This window comes from Adiantum capillus-veneris, chromosome 2 (genome assembly GCF_014529385.1).
Source record: "Adiantum capillus-veneris isolate H3 chromosome 2, ASM1452938v2, whole genome shotgun sequence".
Taxonomy (NCBI): domain Eukaryota; kingdom Viridiplantae; phylum Streptophyta; class Polypodiopsida; order Polypodiales; family Pteridaceae; genus Adiantum; species Adiantum capillus-veneris.
Window position 1 is genome coordinate 47,671,738 of NC_140932.1, and position 16,563 is coordinate 47,688,300.

Genomic DNA, 16,563 nt, shown 5'->3' on the forward strand with positions numbered 1-16,563 from the left:
GCAAATTCAAAGAAAGATCAAACATTTTGATCTTTGTGAAGAGGGGCTTCACTCTGGTGAAGAGGAGCTTCACAAATCAAAGGAATTTTCTCTTTCTCTCTCTCTCTCTCTCTCTCACACACACACACACACACACACACACACACACACATTTAACTCCAAAAACTTTGTAGCCAAGCACAATTTTTGCAATGTATGTCACTGCATCCATCATTAAGGAGGATAATGTAATTGTGCTATGGTATGGAGTCTAGACACTGGCCTTGGAGAGTCTCCAAGGTGCAAATACCGCTCCAAGGCTTCACGGGAAAATTTCAAAATTCACTTCAAGGGGAGGGAAAATCGGCAACACCATTATTAGCATCCACATTAGTAGTTCTTTTAAGTTAGTATTTTTGCATTGCACGTGTTTTTCCAATAAAGCCTGATTGCACAACAAAAGGGGGAAATAAGCACTTGTTCTCGGGGATGATACGAAGACAAAGACCATGAAGACAAAGCATTAAAGAAGATGAAGGTGCTCTTGGATTAGAGCGAAGCATACATTTTTTCAAGATTTTGCTATGAATTAGAGCGTTGTTTTTGCTCCTGTATTGGAGTGTGGCTCCTGGATTGGAGTGTTATGCTGTTTTGTCTCTTGAATTGGGGATGTATGTTGTCTGTGCTCCTGGATTGGAGTGTTGTCTTTCTTCATCAAGTTGTAGCCCAAAGTTCAAGGGGAGGATTCCTCTTTTATTGTCATATTGTGTGGATACCATGTGTCATCCTTAGTAGGTGGATAAAGAACCTCCATTGTATTGTCCTAGTTCAAACCTCAAGGGGAGGATGGTAAGGTGTGAGCTTTGTCCTAGAGTCCTAGAATATGAGTCAAGGAAAGAAGAGTGGATTTATCCCACATGTAGTGGTGCAAGTCTATAGAGCTACTTAAAGCTCATTTCATGAATGAATAAACCATTCCATTTTGCATTACATCTCTCTTGTTTATAGTGAGCTTGTGGGCTTAGCAAATACTCAAGACCACGTTTATGAGTCCAAGTTAATTGATCTTGGAACCTAATTTTCTTGAGTAATAATCTAGCCAACACACAGTCACTTGTGTGCACGATGTTTCTCTTTAATCTACCCTAGCTAGCACGATCCCATCCCCAACACAAATTTGATGTGGACAGTCAAACTAATTGGTTATTGCCAGCATTCAAGAGGATGAATCAAACCTGGAGGGCGAGCCCTTGAGTCGCAAACAATGCAAAGACTTATGTCCGAACCACTTTGTTCGGAATACACTTTTCAGAACAAGTGGCCACACAAAGAGAAATCCACCAGTAAAGATCTCTAACTTGCAACATGTGGGCTTAGCTCGAGTTCTTCTCCAACAATTTATCTGTCAACAACGAGCTATCCCCAATAATAACCAGATTTCCATATACTTCATTTAGCAGTGCTATGCACATTACATATTGGGCAAGAGAGTCAACTGGGAAGATAAGCCTCCTAATGTAGGAGTTGGGCTTGGCTGCATTTTCGACAAGGTTTCAGCACAGAATGAGCAAAGACCCCAACCATCACGAAAGCGTATTCTAGTCCTTTTACCAGAGGAGCATGAAATTATTGTGACGATGGCAAGCCGGGGAGTTGACCTGGCAAGCCAAGGTGAAACTCTTGCAGGCTTGACGTTTAAGGTGTTAGAGCTTGAGACATAGCTCGATGCCACTAAAAGAGAGCTTGCACTAGCTCAAAGTAAGCTTGCAAACTACAACGAGAACTTTGGTCCCCTTGCAGAAGAAGATGTTGCAGCTGCAATAGCCAACCTGAACGCATTTTTGGCTACACCGACCAACTTTGCATCTCTTGGCTCTGATGAATTTTTCTTGAATAAGATTTTGACAAATCTCACTCAGCATGCTGAGTTGTAAAAGCTATACCTTCTATTGTTGTAATCCTTCAAGCCAACGTTTTGTTATCATATTACATAATCAACTCAGCTATTTATTGCTTTGCCTCATTTTCATCTTGGTTATAAATTGTATACAATAAGTATAAAATAAAAGTTATTGAAAATCATACGACACAAACTGACATGACAAAAAGAGAGAGATCATAAGATATAGCCAACAAACTCAAGATGATTACAAGTACATTGTACCAAAGGTGTTTTTAAACATGATCGTCACAATCAAACACCAGAACCATGTCATCAAATTCTTTTATGTCTAAACATTCTAAAGCCACCTCCCACTCTGACTCATCGTCACTTTGCACCTCAGTAGCAACTGCCTCATGTGTTTGCTTTATACCAAAAAAAAGTTCAACGGCTTTCATTGCAATGTTGGTTGGAGCATGCAAAAATCTCATATTACAAAACACATATACCAAAGCCTCAGCTCGTTTTGGCTTTAATCTATTTCTCTTCTTAGTGTGTCAGAAGTCAACTACATACCAATTTCTCTCGTAGCTACCGCTTGAAGTAGCAACAGATAATACTCTGATAGCTACGTGTTGCAGTTATTTCTTTTCTCCACCATATCCTTTCCACCACATATGTGTGCTAACCTTTTTGATGGAATCAATATGCCAAAGATCATCAAACATACCAACCCTATTGGCATAGTCAATGCGTTGATGAAATGCATCTTTCCCCTCATCCAAACTTAAGAGTTGCATGCACACAGCTTTGAAACCACGCATCACTTTTGAATTGGAGGATTGTTCTTGGAGCTAAAATTTTGGATCCAAAGCGAATGTTGCATTGTGTAACGGCATGTGCATTTGCACCCATCGAGATTCTACGCATGAAACTATAAATGTTTTATCTCTACTAGTGTAGCCTTGAAAGTCCTTGATATTTTCAATGGCTTCTGACATATACCAATATACCTTTCCAAAGACAAAAGAGTCTTTATCCACCAAGCGCAGTAGGTCCACAAAGGGTTTAGTAACATTGACAACCTTTTCCACATTTCTCCAAAACACTGGAGAATTGGCGAGTTGATGAACCCTTAATGTTGTAGCTTGGTATCTGAGATATTTGCTAAGCCATGTATCCCAAACATCTTTCAGTGTTGACAACACATAATATGCAGTAGCAAACCAAGTCGCACAAAATATTTGTAATGCCTTGTTAGGCGACTTGGTTCTAAATAGAGCATATGAAAATTGATGCTCTCTAATAAACTTTACTATTGTGTTTGCTTCCAACAAAGTAGTCTTTATTTTGTCAAGTTTGACAATGCCTTTTAGAAGTAGATTGATAGTATGTGCATCGCATGGTACCCGCGTTAGTTATGGGTACTTTGCTTGAATTGCAAGACCTGCACCTTTGTAATTTGTAGAATTGTCAGTGACAATGGTTGTCACATTCTTTGGCCCTCCAGTTTTTGATGTAGCACGTTCATAGATCTTTGAAAGAAAGGGAATGGTTTTTTCTCAAGGATGTGTTAATGACTTCTAATAATACTGACCCTTGGGGACAAATCAACATCACATTGATTAAAGGCTTTTTTTGACAATTGGTCCATCCATCCAAAGCTATAGTACATCCAAAAGTAGGAACTTATTCCAACACTGCACATTTGAGCGTGATTTCTATTTCATCTTTGACTTTCTCAACATACTCTGTGCGCATTTTATTATAATCTAACATCACAAATACTTTTTTGGTGTTGCTCATCAATGCATCTTTGAAGATAGGGTTCCACACTACATTGAATGGAATACCACATGCGAGAAATGCTTGTGTCCACTTCAAATGCAGCAGGTATAACCATTGTTTATCCAAAGCTTGATGGAGTGTTTGATTCGTAGAAACCCTCTTCTTGAATTAGATGCATTACTAGATGAACCTACTTCAAAGGATGGTGTACCCTGCACTTCACTGTGGAAACAAGGATTAAAGGAATTGTGCTCTCTATTCTCAGTGCTCATTGTGTTCCTCTCCTCATTTTTAACAAGTTCTTCTTCATCCATTGGATCTGGTCTTCCCATAGTATGATCGCTTTTGCTTACCCCTTTACTTTTCCCTCAAGGACAGCCTGTACTTTTCGTACATAATCCAAAAATATTTCATATATGTCTCGTGGAGGCAAGGTATAATGCCCAACATTGCTTGACACTTTGAACAAATTCTCTTTGATCCTCATAGCATTTCCACTGAACACATGGTGACAAGAATTGCACTTCAATCAAGATGCAGTTTGTTTTGATACTATTTCATGCACGTACGTCCACTCATGATCACCACTCATGATCACAAACTAGGATGCACGAAAGAGATATGTTAAAAATAGACAATTGTAATTTGTAACTTGATCCTTTTTATTAATCACACGTGAAGTATACAATTTCATAATTGATTATGCCAAAAAATTGAAAGTACATAGTCAATCGTATCCAACAATAGTTTTGCATTGTATGCACATATCCAAAAAGGGAATATAATTCATTGTTTATGTATCTGGAATAAATTTTGGATACTTTACTCCCACAAATGATAAGAATTGTACCCTAAATAATATTTTGTCGTATCGAATAATCTCGAAGTGTGAGCATAATACTTTAACTCGACGCGAGATGCATAATACTTTAACTCGACGTGATGATCATTGGTTCCCGACGATCAATTTTGGATTGTAGCTACAATATCATGATTTTTTACAGATCACAATGGTAAAAACAATCTCTATTGATCATTGCATATCTTCCTAGAAGTGTGAGCAATTACTCTAACACAACAAGGTGATAACATCATTGTAATTGAAGCACTTCTAGCGGTACAAGATAAACATCAAGTACGGCTAAGAAACTTAAATTGGAAATATGCTCGAAAGTGTGAGCAGCTGCTCTAACACAATAAGGTGATAAAATTATCGTAGTTGAATCACTTCTAACCGTATAAGATAAGCATCAAGTACAATAAAAAATCCTGAATTAGAAACATCGTCAACATTCTGCCATGTGTGACTATATCACTCTAACACAAGGACTCAGAGAAGTAAATAATCACTATTTACGATACGCACCCATCTTCAAGTGTGAGTATATACTCCAACACAATGATACACGGTTACAACCCTAATTTTCTTCTCTTTAAGTGTGAAAAAACTCCAACACAAAAAGTGCAAGTTCTAATTTTTATTTTGATTCAAAAATATTTCATTTAAAAATTTAAAATAAAAAAAACTACAAATCATAAAATTGAAATTTGATTACATCATTAAAATTAATTTTAATAAATAACTAAATATTATTTTTTACATTTTTATATTTTATCTTATAGAGGGAAGATGGTTACTTTTATCAAATAGCTCAATATTTCGTTGTGTGAAATGCTGGTAAAGGGGCTCCGATGGTTGCATATATATACTAAGCACTTTGATCGAAGATTTTCTTTGATCGAAGGTTTTTTCGATTGAAGTACAGAGAAATAATATGGAGAGCCAAATTTACTGACTATAATATGGCTATTTTATACTCTCTAACGTATTATACGGGCATTAAACGCATATAATACATTTAACATTTAATGTATAATGCAACTTAGGTACTAGGTGATCAATTGTTGATATGTATTGCTGTAAGCATTACATCTACCCAAGAACCTTGGGTTAGACTTGCCATAGAAAGTATTGATCATTCAATTATCCTTTTTGCAACTCCATTTTGATTAGGTGCGTAAGGTGTAGTAAGTTGCCTCTTAATACCTCTCTTGCTACAAAAATTCTCAAAATCTATGGAGATGTTGGAGAGGGGGAATGGGAAAAACATGAAACACACATAGGTGCCCATATATAGCTCAGCGTATTCACAGCACCCCCATCCTCTCAAAAACACCTTCAAAAGACACAATTCACACAAGCAGTTGCACTTCACCTATTGCTCACATAACCTGCAAGATCGTCACACAATGCACATGCACCATCACGGTTCTTCTTGATACTTCCAACACATGCAACAACTCTATCTCACTCTCTTCACACAAAATCTACCGGTTCGGGGGCACACACATCCTCTGCCAACACCGTGAAAGAAAACAAAAGCTGGAAAAAGAGGGAAACCGAGACCGAAAAGCATAAAACGGGTGTGATCTTGCTTAGAAAAACACTTGTAATTCTCCAAAAACCATCACCATGGATTCTTCCAACAAAAGCACTCTCCCTCTTGCCTCCATAGACACAATCCACTCTCAAAACTCCCTCGTTGGCCCTTCCAAAAAGCCCCCAAAACATTTTCAACGGGGGTCTGTTTTATTGAAGCGACTCTGATGTTTTTTCTTTCAATTTTTGAGCATGTCATTCAAGGGCAAGCGGGTGAATTGAAGTCGATAATGCAATCTTTGTCGGTGGATTTACAGAGTTTGGATTTGATTTGTGAGCAATAAATGGTGAAGGTCAGAACGTGGGGGAAAAGCAACTTTTTTGGGGGGTTTATCCAATCCACCCAATGGAGGGGTTCAAGAATGAGTTGCCACGTGGTGGTGGGTATTAACCCACATGCGAAAAAGCATAAAAGAAGTAAGGGATATAGGGGCTGGGACGAGTAGTTCACTTAGGTATCATTCGAGTGGTAGGGCTCCTTGGGAGCTCATGAACATGGAGCTATGGAATCTATGAGTGGGCTTTGCTTCTGCAGCGCGGTAGGCGCACCCGATGGTGCCCTAGCGGTGCATGGGCCGGTTTTGGCCGACGGTGGAGGCGCGCCTGGGTGTTGCACGGAACAACGGTGTTGCGACAGGTTTTGATGTGGCACTCTAAGGTCGGATGCCCGCGCCTAATGGGCAAAATATTTTGAGGAGCAAGTTGGGAGCCCCGATGGCTTCATCGGTGCTCCTAATAAGCGGGTGTTCATGCAAGGCTTAGACGCTAAGCAAGGCCAAAAATAGATAGGAATGGTTCATGCAAAAAGCAAGATAAAATGGGAGGTCGACAAAAATAGAGGGGGGTGGTCCACGCCCATATAGGGAAAAGTTTTGATCTTAGAGTACTATTTTCTTTTTTGGAGAGTTCTTCTTGGCAATTGAAGGGAAGAGAAGAGCTACACAGGAGGAGAGCTCCGTTGTCATCATCAAGAGCTCCAACATCATCTTTGGGTGCTCACATAGCGTGAGCTTTAATAATTTTGCTTAAACTCTTTTGTAAAGGAGCTTAAACTCCTTAATTTCCATTTAATCCAATTAACAATGCTGTTCACAGCCCCGCCTTGGCAACCATGCATCGCATCTTGTCTGTGCTATTGATTCCAACTATTTTGTGCTTTGTTTTCATTGTAAAGTGATTTTTGGTCTTAGTGCATCTTCCCCTTCTCTCTTTTCCCACAACTAGCAGCCCGGCATTGTCCCGAATTGCCTTTTGAACCCCATATCCCTTGACACTGTAGTAGCGTCGGCATTGTACGCATGAAAAAGGAGGGGAGGGAGCTCCATAGCCTCTCTCACTCTCTCTCGCTCCCTTCTTGTGTTACCAAATGAGGGTCCTCATGCACTATACATACCCCTATCTTCAAGGACAACACCATGCATATGGGACAATTTGCCCCTACCATGTGGCAATTTTGGGTGAGCTTGCACTCCATGGGTTGAAACCCCCCACCCCCCCCCCCCCCACACCCACCTTCACTAAATAAAATATTGTTTTTTTAATGCTTGTTTTGGAGCTCGTTATATCCAACTGCCGAATCCTTTGAAGAGGTTGTAAAACCATGCCAAAATCTTGCATCTTGGAACTTGATTCCACCCACTTGCTTTGCATTCCAAAATTTTCCCTCTCTAAACGGCAAGCCCCAACTTTGCAAAACATCATATGCTCATATCTCCTTGACAACTGCTCCCAACATCACTAGGCGTATCTTGGTGCCTGCGATCTCGATTAACGAGCCATCACTTCTTGCCGATCCCACACGCTACATACTACCCCCAAGAACCTTGGAAAGCTCAAAAAGACTCACGATGGCACGCCTACCAAGGTAGTCAAGTCATCTCAAAATTGCCCCCTGCAAAACTTCATCGGCTCATAACTTCGCCATCTGGAATCTGATTGATGCTCCAAAAAGACCAAAATGCACCGTAAATGAAGCACTTTAGACCTATCCACTTACATCAGCTCTAATCATCCATATACACCTACCTGGTCCGATGAGGTTCTTCAAAGCATTCCACGTTCCAACTGCAATATCTTTCACCGGGCAGCTTTGTTTGAGGAGTCGTTTGGACCAGCTTGAAGAACACCTTGAATATCATATCTTGCTACATATTTCCTACTCTTGGGTCACTCTGAACAGTCGAGCAATTTAGCTCCATATAGAGTCCCCTTGGCCTAAAAACCCACCACAGGCATACATTCCCAGATCTACTTAGCTGCACTAGATCCTCAAACTTGCTTTATCACTTTGGCTTGCACCTTGAAGCATATATATCCATGAATGTGCCCACTTCTAGCTCCGACCACCTTTGGTTGCACCATCATTGGCCAACCCCTTTGTTGAACATTCATGTTCAACCAAAAAGACATTTAGTGAACCTAAAACTACCACACAAAACAAACAACTGAACATGTATGTGGGTTTATTCTGTGACACATGGTGGTCTACCAAGGATTGGCAACCCTTGAGCTTCAAAACTTTCCCTCATAAAGCTCCCAAAAAATCCCCCTTTGGTACCAAATTGATATGTCATATCCTTGCACTCAAGAGTCAAATGCTTTTCTTGTAAAGTCCTAGCAAGAGTTCACAATGCTGATCTCAATTCTTAAGAACCCACAGCTTTTAGAACACTCCAAGACCGCAGACAAATGGCTTCAAAAAAGGAAAAAACACCAAATCCCACTCCATCACTGTTATTTACCAACTTTAGTTGGACATATCTCGATGCTCGGGATTCTAATTGAAGGATTGTCTCTTTCGACCAACTTGACATGTTGCCTTCTATCCCTAAAAATCTTGGCAAGGTTGGAAAACCCCCCTAGAGCACACTTTCAGGGCGATCAATCTAACACAAAATTGGCCCTTGAGAAACCTTTATCGGCTCATAACTTCGTCATTTGAACTTAGATTGACGATCTGAAAAGAGCAACACAATCCATAAAGTGAGCACTTTTGATCAAGGACCATCACCTGCACTTGAAGGCCTTGTCACACTTGTCCACCTAGTGGGGATCTAAAACCACCTCTACCTCCATATTGCAATAACTCACACCTCATAGCTCCGATTGAGGAGCCGTTTGGGCCGGCTCAGAGAGAATATTGAGCATCACATACTGCTACAAAATTTGAGCACTTGGGACACTTCAAGCAGAGAACATGTTCAACCCATCATGGAGCCTTTTTGGCTAAAAACCACAACAAACATGCATTTACGGATCTCCTTAGTTTCCCTCTGCCTTCACACCTACTTAGTATCCTTGAATGTACCTGCAAGTACACACCCCCATGCCTATGCCCACTTCTAGCTTCGACCATCTTTGGCTGCACCATCTTGCGCAACCCCCTCGTTGAGCATTCATGTTCAACCAAAAAGGCACTTATTGAACCTAAAAACCCATAACCTCTATTAGAAATGAGAACCCAAGGCACTCCAAAATGGAAATAGATACAATCAAAAAAAAATTGAGCCACTATATGAGCATTCACCTCTTTAACCGTCTTGGCCTTGGCCCACCTAGTGAGATAGACAATGGCTACCAAGATGTACTTCTTACCACTTGCCAATTTAGGAAGTGACTGATGGCATCCAAAAACCACTTTTCAAAAGCATTCTAGTTTATGATAGCCCCTATGACTCGGCTACCAATATAGTTTGACATATTTTGCACCAATAGTGCACATCTTGCACAACAGAAGGCCACCAAAAACCAGTTCTTATTGGGATGCGGGATTTATTGCACCTCAAACCTATGTGAAAACCATCTCCATGTCATTTACTTATGTGGAAGCCTTGTTGGCAATTATGATGATGTGTATGCATAGATGGAAAGCTTCCTAGTCATCAATCCTAGGGGGAGGATATGATTCCATGATATCATCTATGCTTATGTGGATATGCTCTTTTTCTCTAATTAAGAGAACCCTTTTACTCTCTTTTGTGTGTGCAATAATAAACTTCTTTTGCATCTAGACTATTGTGCACTTGTCTCTCTCTCAAGCTTTACACTAACCTCTACAAGCATGTCATTGCTATGAATGGCACACTAATCTACCCACCTTAACTATACTAGAGGTATCAGAGCTTGGTCTAGATTAGGATTTTCTAATCTATTAGATCCTAGGCATCTTCACTTTGCTAGATTGCATTGGTCCTCTCTCTCTTTGCCATTGTAATTTCTAATCATAATTTCCCATGCATTTGCATATAGATTAGCAAGATGACGGAATTGACATTTGCATCCCTTTTTGTCGTGTTTCTTTGGGTTGATTTTTGCACATTATTAAATCCTTCAATTTGTATTAGAATGCTTATGTGGAGCTTTGATTTTTTGCTTTGATTTGAGTCCTCAAGTGCCCATTTTATAGGTGATTAGCCAATCATGTATGTGTATGTGTGTGTGACTATGTGGACAAAAGGGGGTGGGAGCTACCAGCTACTCTATAGCCAAAAGAAAAATTGATTTTCTTTTCTCTTTAATGCTTAAGCCCATTGTTGGAGCTTGGGAGTGTTATTGGCTTAATCAAGCTCTCGTCATCTCTTAGCCTGATTGATATGGTGCTATAGTTCACCACACATTGAAGCTTGCCTGGCTTGCTTGCACTCCACACATACCACTCATCACCTCGGCATACCTACAAAGAGCGCACAACCTCATCTCAACATATAACCTTTTTCAATCATTGCATCTATTACATGCTTCTCTCCCAAAGCACTTCATGGCCTGCAATTTTCATACTGGTTATGCTACCTTGTACGTCTTTTGTCGCATTCAACTCACCTCAAGTTGTTGTCTTTCGGTCACACACCTTTTGTGAGGCAAATGAGAGTATGCGTGAGTGCGAGTGTAGAAATGAGAGCGTTGATGTGCGGATGGAGCTCAAAGTGGATAATCTTCCACATCCCCTTATTCTTTATATTATGTAATGAATAACAATGTTAGTAATGGGCGGCGCCTGGTCAGTATGGCTTGCACCCTTACAATCTCCCACTTGAAGGCCATAGTGGCCCAAGTGGCCTATGTTAGTACAAACTTGTACAAATGTGAAGCATCATGAGGCTTCACCTATGCCCATCATCTCAATGCAATGTGTGAAACACTCTGTGGCTAAGCTCTTTGTAAGAACATATACAGGGTTATCATTTGCGTGAACTTTGGCTAACTCAATGCGTTGCTAGCCAAAATATCCCTATCGCATCATACCTAACCTTGATGTGTTTTAAATATGAATGAAACACGGGGTTCTTTGCGAACGCAATATCACTCTGACTGTCACAATGTAACACTGCAGTATGGTGTATACCAAGGTCTCCCACTATACGAGATAACTATACAACTTCCTTGCTAGCACTGGAAACTGCAACATACTCAGTAACTCAGCCTTAGTGGTGGAAGACAAAGTGCAATTTTGGAGACATGATATTGAAGAGACTACTGATCCATCAAACAAGAAAACATAGCCAGATGTGGATCTCATAGTGTCTAGACAACCCACATAATAAAAATCAGTGTATCCAACTATGGATGCATCATTGTTCCCAAAGCGTAAGCACTTGCTGCCTAAACCCTTGATGTATCTTAAGATATGCTTCACTGCTTCCCAATGCTTTCTACTCGGATTTGCCATATACTTGCTGACCACTCCCACTGCAAATGCAATATCTAGTCGCGTGCTAACCGTGGTGAACATGAGACTGCCAACTACCAAAGAATATGGGACCTTTTCCATCTCTGCCTTTTTAGCATCCAATCTGGGGTGATCATTCTTGCTAAGTTTTACATATGCAGTCATTGGGTACTCAATGTTTTGCCCCCTTGCATGCTAAAATGTTGCAAGACCTTGTGAATATACTCTTCCTATGATAGTTCAAGTATTCCATGCTTATGATCTCTCTTGATACGCATACCAAGAAAATGATGTGCATCACCCAAATATTTCATGGAGCTCAAGGAATCCTTGAGAAGTGCAATCTCATCTTTGGACTTCTCGGCTATAAGCATATCATCCACATGCAAGATGAGAATGATGAGGGAACCATCATTCAACCTCCTTGTGTATAAGCAGTGATTCTCTTGGCACCGTACATAACCTTGGGATTGAATGTACTTATCAAACTTGATGTACAATTGCCTTGAACCTTGCTTTAGTCTATACAAAGATTTCTTGAGTCTACACACCAATTCTACCCTTGTTGGCTTCTCAAGCTTGATCTCAAAACCTTCTGGTTGCTTCATGTAGACAGCTTCTTCAAGATCCCCATGAAGAAACGCCATTTTCACATCCATTTGGACCAATTCCATGTCCTCAATGGCTACTAAACCAAGCACAAGTTGTAGTGTAGTCATCTTGACTACTGGAGAAAAAATATCATCAATATATGCCTTTCTTATGCTTGAAGCCTTTAGCAACCAATGTAGCCTTATACTTAGGCTCGGGATCTTCTGCCGTGTACTTCTTCTTGTACAACCATTTGCAAGGCAATGATTGTTTACCCTATGGTAACTCTATCAATTCCCAAGTCTCATTGGCTAAAATCGAGTGATACTCAGATTGCATAGCTTGCTCCCACGTCATGCTATCTTCCATTTGAATAGCTTCTTTGTAACAAGTGGGCTCATCGCAGTCAATGACTAACACATAGTCCAATCCAGGCTCAAAATGCTCAGGTGCACGAGATACACGCGTATATTGTTAGCTGTATAGCTAACAAAGAGGCTCGAAAGACCAGCCTCAGGATGTAATATCGTATTTTTTACTCAATTTGGATAGTTATAGCCACAAGCCTTTATAATTTATTGATTTTTGGAGTGAGTGCATATGTAATTACAAGTTGATTCTAATGGAGCTATAAGCTTCCAGATTGTAACAACTAATCTCTAAGCAAATATAGAGTTGGTACCTCATCTTATTTTTGACCTAAAACATTATGGCAAGGTACAAAAGCCAAATTTTGTATTATTTTTGGAAGTTCACTTTGGATAATGAAGCTACATGAGATTACAGGGGGATTATAGAGAACACTATGTACTCTCCTCTTCTCTTCTCAAGCTCATAACTCCCTCGTGAAGTGTCCATTAGAAGTGCTATCTGCTTCATCGCGTTCACATGTGAAAGCTCTTCATGACATTGTGCTTCTCTCATGATAAAAATGTGTTTTTGTTGCAACTCACCTCCTTTTAAATCTGCTCATAACTTAAGATTTTTATAGGAAAACTGTATTTTATGCATAGGAGGGGTGTTGGGGCATCATTGTTGGTAAGCTCTAAGGTGCATTTTGGGCTAAAAATAGTTAGGTCAAATCTTCCCTGCTGCTATTAATTGTGAATTTGACAAGTGGCCAAAAAAGGAATTTGAGGGCATGGGCATGTGTCTTTAGATGATTTCTACCCATCCTTTAAGTTTTGTCTCGTTTGGACTTTGCTTGCTTAGTGAATCGAATAGATTTGCTTGCGGTGTTGTAGTTAACATTTGCTACCTGACATGCAGTTGAGTGTGGTTTTGAGTTAGATAGGGATTGTGTTTTTCAAGAGATTGAAAACCTCTTGTAGCTTCCATACACTAGTTGAATTGACTCTGTCCCATGGTATGACATTTATGTTCGTGGTTCTTGCTATCTCTACAATAAGATAGTTAGCTTCGCAAGCAAAGGGCCCAACATTTTGGTGTCATTGTTGGGGATGAGGTAATCTAAAATAGAGGAAACCTAAGAGTTCCAGTACCATTGTCTAAAGACTTCCTCTAGGTTTTCTTGGAGTACAAAAACCAACTTTTAGAAACCGCATGATTGAGATGTGTCTACTTCGGCTGCGTAGAGGTGTCTTGGGAGTAGTTGTACTCACTAAAAACCTTTAGGCTTAGATTAGGTCGTCTTTTAGTGGTTGATAGCTTAGACTATGTTAGAGTCTAAGAATTGATGCACTTTTCAAGCAAAAAACAAAGAAAAACTAGTGTTGGTGGACACTTTCCACTACTTGTGACTAAATTGACTAGGAGTAGGGTAAGTAGATATCCAGGTGGAATTCTGGCTTGTCTCACCACATGGCGTGCTATCAGTGAGCTATCATGGGAAATTTTCAAAAACTTTAAGATTGGATTTTCTCAAGTATGCTAGAAAAACTGAAATAGCTAACAATTCAGACCACAATTGATCTTGGAAAAGCCATGGGAGGGCTTAGGTGAGCCAAAAACCAACTTTAGGAGAAAATTTTAAAGTTTATCCAGAACTTAAATTAATACCTTATTGGAGGTACATGCTTGTGGATTTGAATTTGATTGGCCAAGAGTTTTTGAAATGCTTTGTATGTAACTTGAATGAAGTTAGAAGTGCAAAAAATCTCCTTTGCAGTCCAATAGCGATGAATCACGATTAATACCTTGGACACTAGAAAGTGCCTTCAACAACACCCTATCAAGTAAGGACCAAACCTTTCTTGCAAGGATTATAAGGATTTGGAGCTCATTGGAGTGTGAATTTCTACACTTACAACAACTCTACCTCAACCGTAGAAAATAAAAAAGTAAGTGGTTCAACCTGAATCCAAACTGGGCAAGATCTTGAGAAAGGCTTTAAAACTCTTGTTTTCCAATCTTGTGTCACAAAAAGTAGAAAAACTGTGATTCTAGTCAATGAGCTATTAACCGCAATTAATACCTGTTGACTTGGAAGTGCAAAATTTTCACCCAGAGACCACACCACAGCCTAGAACATAAGACAAGGGGACATTGATGCAATTTTGAATCCATTTGAAACTCTAAGTAGTCATTTGGACCTAGAGCTCACTTGAACCTAGAAACAAATGCAAAACTTGGCCCAAGAAAGTGGAAAATGAACCAAACTTGATGAAACTTGTAAGGTGATTGGGTTAAGGGGCAAACATCCAATACAAGCCCAAAGAGTGGGACAAAGGCTTATTTTGACTCAATAGCTATTAATTTCAATTAATAGCTTTCACTTCAATTAGGCCAATTTTTGGAACATTTCCAATAGGGTTTCATAACTTTTGGTGCCCAGAGTTAATTGACCGATCAAACAAATAACCGTGAAAATTTGGAGTGAGTTGCACATTGTTTGCTACTTGAAGTTGAGTTGTTTGAGATTGAAGGTTACAAGCTGACGTAATTGACTGTTTTGACTAGATTGAAACTATAGTTTGCATTAAGAGTTCTAATAAACCCATTAGATCCATGGACTAACTTGTATGCTTCTGTCTGATAGGAAATTGCCGCCTTGCAATGATTGAAACTGAGACGGGTTGGTATTGGTATGGTAAACTAGATATTCCTTTCTATTAAGGTGCTCAAGTCTTTATGTACCTCAGGTTAGGGTGATTTGTTGCAAATCAAGGCTATAACCGAGAAACTAAGAGCAGAGTGTCCATAGAAGAAAGTGTAAACCAAGGGAGACCTTTAGAGACCATAGGGAAAGAAGTGCCAGACACTTACTCCGACTCAAGCTCTGAGATGTCGTCTTTTTCAACTCAATCACTGACCTTTTTTAAGACTGATAAGTATAAAGCCAAGATTTATTTGGATTCTAATGTGGAATTTGTCGTAAGGGTAGATGACCATAGCGTAGAGTTTGAAGAGGAGGTTAGGGCAAATAAACAAGACACCTTCTATATGGACCAAAATGGGGTGCAATACCTCAAGATACAAGATCCTGATTTGGTAGACAGATGGGGATTGGAAGTTGACACTCTAATTCCAAACAAGACTGTGAAGGAAGGATCATATGTGATAGAGTTAGAAGGATACAGTTTAATAGACACTAAACCCCTAAAGCACAAACCCACTAACAACCCTAGGCTTGGAGTCCATTTTTGGGAAGCCAACAATGTCTTGAACTTGATCTTGACTACTCATGCCAAACCACAATAGTTGACACCTGTAAGGACATGGGTCCTACGGGCAAGGCCACCGGCACGGCTGGACAGTGTGTAACCTAGGGGCCTGGGGGATTCACAATGGAAAAACTATTGCACCACGTAAGTGTAGGGAAGGGGGGATTTTTTACAAGTTACATAAGTGTATAAGTCAGGGATAGGACGCGATAATTTATCTCCCAAGCTTAAAATAAGGGAGGGGGGGTATCATATTAATGGGGGGGACTGACCCGGGTTGATTACTTATAACGATTGGTCATTGGTGTGCACTAGAACTTGGATGAATTTTGGGAAAGTTTTTTATCAGGCCACACATCAAATTTTGCATCAAGCCGGTCCCGATCATAGATAAGTGCTAATTTGGAGCAGCTCAAGGGTTGATTTACACCAGCTTTGGATGGGTCAGAATTGGATGAGTAGCCAGAGTGCAGGTTGATCGGGCACATAGTTTGAAAGTCAAACTAAGACACATTGAGGGTACATCTAGGTATCAACATAAGTGGTTCCTTAGTACTTTGCTAGTCATTATGCTACACACTCTTTGACTAGTTTT